Genomic DNA, 8,717 nt, shown 5'->3' on the forward strand with positions numbered 1-8,717 from the left:
CTGCTAACTCACAACCTGTGCACGTGTGTTTGGTGCCTCTGAATGAGAGTCCATGAGCTCCTGAGGCTTGTACAGTGAAAAATTATTGGGAGCGGGAGATTGGAGCAAAACAAAAGAAAAAGTGAAGAAAGGAAACAAAACAACGAGAAAGACCAAGCAGTTCATCTTTACCCTTTTACTTTGTATTTTATTGAGGGGAAACAAATGTGACGATACAAAGCGGCGGCACACACAGACAGAGGCACACACAGACAGAGAAGTAGCATTTCACATACAATGAATCTCTCCGCATATTCTGACGGATCTGTCTCCCCCGTGAATTTCGTCTCTGGTGTGGCAGAGCAGCAGAAACGCAGAGAGCACGTTGTCCCTGGTGTACTCGCCACCCTTTGACTTTTTGCCTCCGGTGAGAACGGTCCCACCTACACCCTTGGCTGACTCTGTTATCACGACAGTGGCCATCTCATCCCTCAGTTTGCCCAAGAGCCGCTTCCCGTGCTCTGCGTGCAACCTGTCGGTCAACCTGCTGTCAGGCAGGAAGATGGTGTCTCGGATATTTAGAGCTCGAGCGGTTGCATCTGTGGCCAAATTAATGCCACTCCTTGACCTCCTGTACATATGTACGGCCATGGAGGAGCCGGCCCTCGTGCTGGAGCCAGCGCCGCGACAGACGCCAAGGGCCGCTTCTACGGCCCTGCCCTTTCCGATGGCCTCGGCCAGCACGGCCCAGCCTAGGGACATGACACACTCGCAGTAGCCCAGATTGTCCCTCTCGATGGCCGACACGGCGCTGAGCACCATGGCCAGTTTGGTCTTGGCGCTGACGTGTTTTCCCAGCATGTACCTGGAGTTGACCTGGGACCACTTGCTGTAAAAGAGCACCCTGAAGCCAGCGCGCGCCAGAGCGTATTCGAGCAGCTCCTTCAGATCTGCCAGCGCGTTTACGTAGGTGTTTTGCTCAAACACCACAACCACCGGCACCTCTTTCCAATGAGCTGCGGGCAAAAGGACTTTCAGTAGCCTGACGTGTGCGCTCAGCAGGGCAGCGTACACCCTGGTGACTTGATCTAGATCCTGAATCTCTAGCTCGTCCAGGGACATGATCTGCAAAGAGACGGGGGAGACACGGGTTAGAATATTTTGTCTTCAAAAAACAATTGCACAAAGAACACTGAGAGGTGCTCGACGTAGTGATCATCATATTCATCGTACAATTCATCTTCTTCTTTAGCATCATCATCGTCATCACCATCATCATGATCAACATCATTATTGTAGTATCACCCTTAAGATAACACAACTTAAGCAGATCTGACATTATCAACATGTCTCTCTGTCCTGCCTGCTGTACGGCTAGAAGACATCTCTTGCAGTCCATGCGTATGCCGTGGGAGCTGCTGCTCTCCCGATATGAATTCATGGTAGCCCTTGCTTCGTTCCGCCGCAATGTGGACCTGTACGTTGAGATGGATATCGGGCAGCTGAGAATTGCGTACAGTCAAGTGGTTTCGTTTTCGCCCGCCAGGATACTCGTGACAAACTCGCTCATCTCCCATTACAAACTGAGTTTGAAGAACGAGCACTCGGGACGCAAAGTTCAGGCATCGGTCCCCCGAGTCCCCACGGAGCTTTCTGAAGCGGTGACCCTCGCTCTCGGAAACGCCGTTCCGAGACGTTTTGTGCACGGTTGCATGTCCAAGCGTAAGTGGCGAGGACACGAGGAGATGGTTCTCTCTGCCTTCGCCTCTGCTGAGTCTGTGCGAGGCGGGCCACTCAAGTACCTGGCCCTGGTGAGGGCGAGCTCCCGGAACGTGGCCTCTCTACACACGGTGGTCGCGCTCGGCATGACGGGCTGGATGATGGAGTTGTCGGGGGGTAGGGCTGAGAGCTGCACCTGTGGGGTCTGGGATCAGGCCCTGCAGCTCATCTCGTGCTCCGTTCCAGACGCGGAGACCACTCTTAGCGTGCAAGACGAGAACCGAGTGAGCGCGTACATCTGCACCCTGATGCATGTGAAGCTGGGCCCCGAGAGAGAAGTGCCTCGAGGGCGAGCTCCTGACTACGGAAACATTTTCAGAGATCTTCTGGTGTCCGGCTTAGAGGGGACAGAGGAGGAAGGCGTCGAGCCTGTACGGTCGCGCGTTGAGGATCGTGAATGGGAAACCTACCACTAGCTTGCCTCCGGCGATCTCCACGGCACAACACACTCCGGCGCAAGACCTGGAACCTCCCCCGAACGTCGGGTCCAGACACAAGTAAGCCCTGGTCACAGTCGATCGAGCGAGGTCTTCCAAAGCAGAACAGTTGTTGGAAAGGAACCTGTTGATGACAGAAGCCTCGAACGGGATAGTTGTGTCAGTCTTGCGGTCCTCAGACGAGGTGCTGCTGCTGCCTGTAACCTCACTCTCGAAACCCTTGGGCGAGACCATGTTCATGAGCTCCTTAAGCTGCTCATCCACTGATATGTGTTGTGGGCAGTAGACGCCGAGGCAGCAGCAGGTGAGCCCCGGATCCCTTTCGTGGTACGCGCACTTGAAACTCTGGGACACCACGTGGTAAGCGGGGCTTCCCAGGTCGTCGCGGATGTCCGCGACCTTGTTCAGCCAAGGCGTGTTGTTGACGTGGCTGGTGATGTGAACCTGTTTCCTTCCTCTGAATGCAATGTTGGGCAGGACTGCCAGAAGCACTTTGGAATTCACAAAGCCAACTTCGTCCACCAGGATGAGATCGGCGCTCTGTCCCCTGCTTGCCTGAGAAGGACAGCAAACAAAATGAAAGAAGAGCAAAAGTTTTTTTTAAAAAAAAAAAAAAAAAAAAAAAAAAAAAAAAACAACAACAACAAAATCATAGAAACACTGTAGCAGCGTGAGTTATACAAGTGGGAGAACAAAGAAGAAGGAGAGGAGAAGAAACAGGAGAACAACACAGAGAAAAAAGAAAGGGCAAATGGGACAGGAGAAGGCTGATCGGGAGACGAATCGAGGTTTGACGCTAAGGAAAGCATCGATGGACCGCTGGCTCTCAGAGTTAATAGACGACCCTCAGTGGGTAAGCCACTGCGTGGAAGAGGGATGCACTTTTGATGACCGATACATCCTGGGCTGTTACGTTTGCTCAGCGCACCTCAGCAAGCACTCCTGCTCGGGATTCAACTGCTCCCTGGTGCGCGCGATGGCCGCCCGGGTTTCTCTCGCCTCGTCATCAGAGGAATGCTCCTGCCCCGTGGTGGGGCTGGCAACATTTCGCAGAGAGGACCCTGACTTCAGGGGACCCTGGTACTCTGGTACGGATGTGACCGTGGGCTACGGAGCGTTGGAAGCGGACCTGCGGATGGGCGGACCCGTAGGCAGGGTGCCGTGGGTTGAAGATCAGCGCAGCGTAACGGCACGTGTGCTGAAATCCTGCCTGCCGGCCATGATCGCGCTGTTCTCCACCATCCTCTCGCGTGAATTTTCAGATGAGTACCAGGCCCTGGAGCGTGGGGAGGGTCAAGTCCTTTCGGAGCGTTGCCGCTGGACGTCTTGCGTGTTCAGACTCGCGGGTTGCATCGAATTTCAAACCGGAGGAGAGCGGGTCAGCGCGGACCTAGGAGATCTGGAAACCGTGAAGGACGCTGCTCTCAAAAGTGCAGCTGCCGTATCGACCCTTTTCTGCTCACCCGAAGCGAGGGTCAAGCGCTTTGTGAAAAAACTTGTGAACAAGCAAAGCGACAAGCATTCGAGGAGAGATGATTTTTACACTCTGGTGATTATGGCCTCCCTTTGCTTCTTCCCGTACTTAAAACTCACCGTGTTGAGCGAACTGTTCAAAAACAGGACCCTGGTGCTCATGTTTTTCGACAAGACCCTCGTCAGGCACAACCAGTGGTCCATGCTTGCTACCAACGTCCACCTGCACGTGAAACAGCCTTTGTTTAAGAATGCATTCGCGGACGGCGACCCGGGTCGATACCTGCCTTTGGTTGTAAGGGCCGCCTTGGGCGATTATATTTCGTCATCCAGTCTGAGAAGTGAGCTGAGACCAGGAAGCCGATGCCCACCGGGAACGGAAACCGCCACGAGCCAGCCCAGGCCCCGCTCAGAGAAAATGGAAACAGGGACCGAGGCCGCTCCAGAGGCAAGCGGATAGAGCCCTCTCTGGCGGGCTTCTACGAGATGCATGAAGGAAGAATCGAGGAGAAGAGAATCTGCGTGAGCAACGAGCCGCCTTCGGCACAGCGTTGCAGACAATATCGCGTGGGGTGATGACCTACTGCCTTTATCCGATGTCTTCGCATCTCACGCTGCTCATTTTACCTCTAGGATGGTGTTTTGTCTGCTGTGTTGTACCTACACTACATTCAATAAAATCTCCAATGAAAATGTGACTGGTGTATTGGTTTGTGTCCCTTGTTTTTACCCCCCTCACCTTTTTCAGAAAAAAAAAAAGAAAAGGAATTCAGGTTTGGTGTAACAGTTTTATTTCCCATATTTAGTTTCCCTTCTGGTACAATGAAATTATGAAAAGAAAGGTAACAAAAAAAAAAAGAAACTCAGAACCAACATCAGCAAGGCGACTCCACAAGCGTTCCGAAGCAGCACAGAGACATCGAAGGGCCCTAGACCTCATTGTGGCTCTTCTGTCTTGGTTTATATGACCCCACTTTTTTCCGCTTGGAACACAGAGGTCTTCTCCATTCAACGCCTTTGGGCCGTGAAGGTTTTGGTTTATTCATTTCCACGCTGCGGGAGCCGTCTCGTTCCTGGGAGTCTGTGCTCTCAAGAGGCAGCTCTGCGCGTCGCAGAGCACGATCGGATTTGAGCTTCTGCAAAACCTCTCTCTTCCACTGCAGGTTGACCAAGGATGTCAAGGGAGCGTGTCCGAATTGCACCAAAGCGTCGTATGAGTGCCCTGGGTCGGCGCTCGCTACCCTATCTGCGAAAAATCTCATGAAAGCGATCTCGCATCGCAAGCAGTTCCACGATCTGCTCGAAGGGCGAGTGGGCTGAGGCGATGCGTTGGGCAGAGTCCGGCGCTCCCCCTCGTCCTCTTGCCGACAGCCTGTATCCAACGTGGCCGTTGTCAAACACGTAGATCCCGTCGCGAGACAGTTCCACTGGCGAGTCTCCCATGAGCACGTATCCATGAGGCAGCTTGCGGAGCGTGCAGTATGATGTGATGTGAGCGAATAACCAGATGAGAGAAGCGACCTTTCTGTTATAAGGTGTGGGTCTTGTCGTATGTTTTAGCTGCCTGTTCACTCCCTCACTCAAAGTCACCCCGATCAGGGGGACCCTGGCTACCCGAGACACGCTCCTCACCAGGCTCCACAAGGTCTCCACCGAGAGCCCCGATGCCACCAGGTGCTTGAACAGCACAATCCTCTCAGCCGCCATGTTGTATCTGTCCGTATGTCTCCGGATTGGGTCCAGCAAGGCCATGCACATGTAGGAGAGCAGTTTGTCGTTGGTACCCGTAGAGGCTGTGGAGGCCAAAGAGAGCTTGAGCTGCTCCACCGCGAGGCCCACTCGTGCTCGACTGTCCTCCTCTGCCAACCCGGACCGGCAGTTCGCCAGGAGTAGTGCCCTTTCACGGCTCCTGTTCAGCGAACCATAAAAGCGGTGGAGCCAGCGCACGGGATGGGCACTCAGGTACCTGGGGGCTTCCAACTCCTCTAGCGTGCGCTTGTACGAACAGAGCCGATGAGCCACTTCTTTTCCAAGAGCGATCTGTTTGTTCATCTCGTCCCGACGCTTCAGGGACTCCAGCTGCTCGAGGAACCTCATGGACCTCGCGCCGTCGCCCGTACTTTCCGCGGGCCGCTCCATTCCCGGGAATGCACCTCCGCTCGGCCCGGCCCTGGCCACCTCTCCGAAGCCTTCGGGGTCACTGAAATCTAGCATGGTCGACCCGACCGAGTCCAGGTCGCAAAGGGGCTCCACGCCCTCGTGCCTCAGCGTGAAGTGGCAGCATGATAACGTTCTCTGGGTTTCCTCCCAAGTGTCCAGGGTAATGTCGGTTTCAAAGTAGCACTCGGGGCACTCCTTGGTGTCTGTGGCCAGCCTCGGAATCACTGGGTAGCGGAGCAACAATGCGAAAAAATCCCTGAGGGAGTCCAGTGCGAGCAGCAATTCCTGGGTCGAGAGCGTCCCAAACTCTCTGCTCAGCCTAGCATACACCTCCAGCGCTTCGGAGAACGTGAGGGGCTGGCTTGGTTGCCTGACGATGGTTTCCCCTTCTTCTATCCCTCTCACAGCGAGCCAAAGGGTGAATTCGTTCACTCGCTCTTTGCCCGGGTCCGATGGGGTGCAGGCGGCCGTGCGGGGCTCAGCAAAGGTCCTGGCGAATTCCAGCAGTGTTGCATCTGCCTCTCCCAGCACGCGAGCCAAGCAAGCCCTGTCGTACAGCTCCGTCAGGGACCTCCGAGTTGTCACCATGTTGCTCTGGTCGCATCTTGCTTCTGCGCCACCAAGGCTTCCAGTGCGCCCGGAACCAGAGTGTTCGCGATGAGCCTCTGACCCTGCCACTCGGCTAGACAAAGCATGAGTCCTATCCATCGCGGGTCCCCTGAACACGAGGGGTGCTTCACGTCCAGCCTGAGACCAGCCGATGGCCAGAGGGTTGTTAGTTGGGCAAACGTGGCCAATCCGCTCTCTGAGAGGAACCGCCTGGGTGAGCCATAGATACGCCGTGGTCCTTGACTCCAGGAGGATAACGGTCCGCCCAACTCACGGTTCAGGCTCTCTGGGATTTCTTCTAACTCGTAGGCCCCGGCCTTTGTCACGATCATGCAGCGAGAGAGTTCTCTGGCGCGCTTCAGTATCTCCCCTCTGCCACCCCTCACCACCAATGTGACACCAAACTTGCCTGGAGGTGCATCCATCGACAACACGTCCCCCAGCGCTAGAGTGCAAAGGACCAAGTCCAAGATCTTGTCCCCCGTCGTGTCTGCAGAACCGTGCTCAAACACTGGCCTCAGGCCACATCCGAATGTCAAAACGGTGTGAACGTGATACGCCAGGGTTGAAAATGCGCAGGGTCTGTAATAGCGCACAAGCTTGCCTCTTCCCGTCAGCTCGAACTGCCTTTTGCAGTTCACATTGGGAGCTGGGGCGAAAAAAATGTGGCCCTCCACAGCAGGGACGTCTGGGACCAATTCGATCTCCAGTCGAGAGTTCAACGTGAGGATACTCGAAATGCCTTTCTCTCGCCAATTGCATTTTACTCTCACAGGTGCAGGTATTGGTGGCGCAGGTTCGTCTCCTTTTCCTTCATCTCCAGCTTTTTCTTCTTCTTCTTCTGCATCATCATATACTTCGTCAACGTCAACGTCCTCTTCTCCTGCTTCTTTGTCATCATCCTCGTCTCCTAGCTGCCCAAGTCCATTGTCACCGTCCCTCGTGTTCTGTTCCTGTGCATTTGTTACTCCTGTGTTGAGCATCAGGTTGGCAGCCCTGTGCATCCTCTGGACAAGCGACGCCTTTGTGTCCACCGAGCACCAAAACCTGTCTCGCTCAAGCACGAGTCGGCCGTCGGGGCTCCTCTGCCATCTCGGAGGGCTTGGGCCGAGATGGGGAAACCATTCGCAGTGTCCTCGAGCCAGCGCTTTGACCGGCTCTGCATTACCCGTCTCCCACCTGAACTTCAGCTCGGCCACCTTTGCGCAAAACGATCCCGGGTCTCTCTTTGACCATGGCGAGGGTCCGTTCCAGGTCTCGGGGCCACGTATTCCCCCAGGCACTCCGTTCATTTCGCAGAAGGCCCTAAGCGAATCTTTGTTTCGCATTCTCAGAATGTTCTGCTGCTCCTCCGATGGTTCGGCATCCTCTGGTGCGCTGACGAGCACGTGCAGGCCAGGGTCGCCCCGAATTGCAGCAGCCCTCAGGGTTCTGGGCTCAGAATGCAACACCAAGTTACCAGAGTTTCTCACCGGTATGACACCTCTAGACCTTTGGACTAGAAGCGCAATTGCCTTGTCCTTCTGTGAGCTGCCTCCACCCGGGTGCGACACAAGGTACCCCGTCCTTCTGCTTTTCAGCGCGTCCATGTCCCTTGGCAGCGAATGGGTCCACCGACAGGCAAAAGTCAGAGAGTCTGCCTCTGGAGTGTACACCGTCACAGAGCGACTCCTGAAGGGCCCAGTGGCTCCTGCAAACCAAGCAACTGCTTTCTGCAGGTAACCATATAGCCCGCATTGCGAGCATCTGATCTCCAGCTCCGCGTGAATTTCTCGAGAGAGCATGGCACACGCGAGCGCGCCCGCAAACTCTCGGGCAGAGCTCACCTCGGCCCGAATGTTCCGCCTTTCGAGATCATCTTCGCTGTCATCCTCCAGCTGGTTGTTGGCGTCGTCCTCAGGAATTGGCTTTGCGTACCACCGTCCGGGTTCCGCTATCTCTATCAGGCTGGAGATGGGCACGCGAGACTCACGCTGGAACAGGCTAGTGCCACGATTTGTCACGACGCAGAGGCCCCTCGTCCACTTTTTTTCCAGGGGGCACGTCAAAACGCGCGAGCGCAGCGTGTCAAAACCTCTCCATTCTCTTGGATTCAGTGCCCTGGCATCCTCGTCTTCCATCTCTACTCTCCCGAGGCCATCGCCTAGGTGACCGAGGTTCGTGAACTCCTCCGGAGGAGCTCCGCAGAACCATTTTACCATTGCGATTTCTGAGTCATCTGGGCCCAGGGACCTGGAGCTCCGGGACACCGGGTATTCTCGCTCCCAGTCGCTCAGGCGC

This window comes from Oryzias latipes, chromosome 3 (assembly GCF_053564925.1).
Source record: "Oryzias latipes strain Hd-rR chromosome 3, Olatipes_Hd-rR_3.1".
Classification (NCBI taxonomy): Eukaryota; Metazoa; Chordata; class Actinopteri; order Beloniformes; family Adrianichthyidae; genus Oryzias; species Oryzias latipes.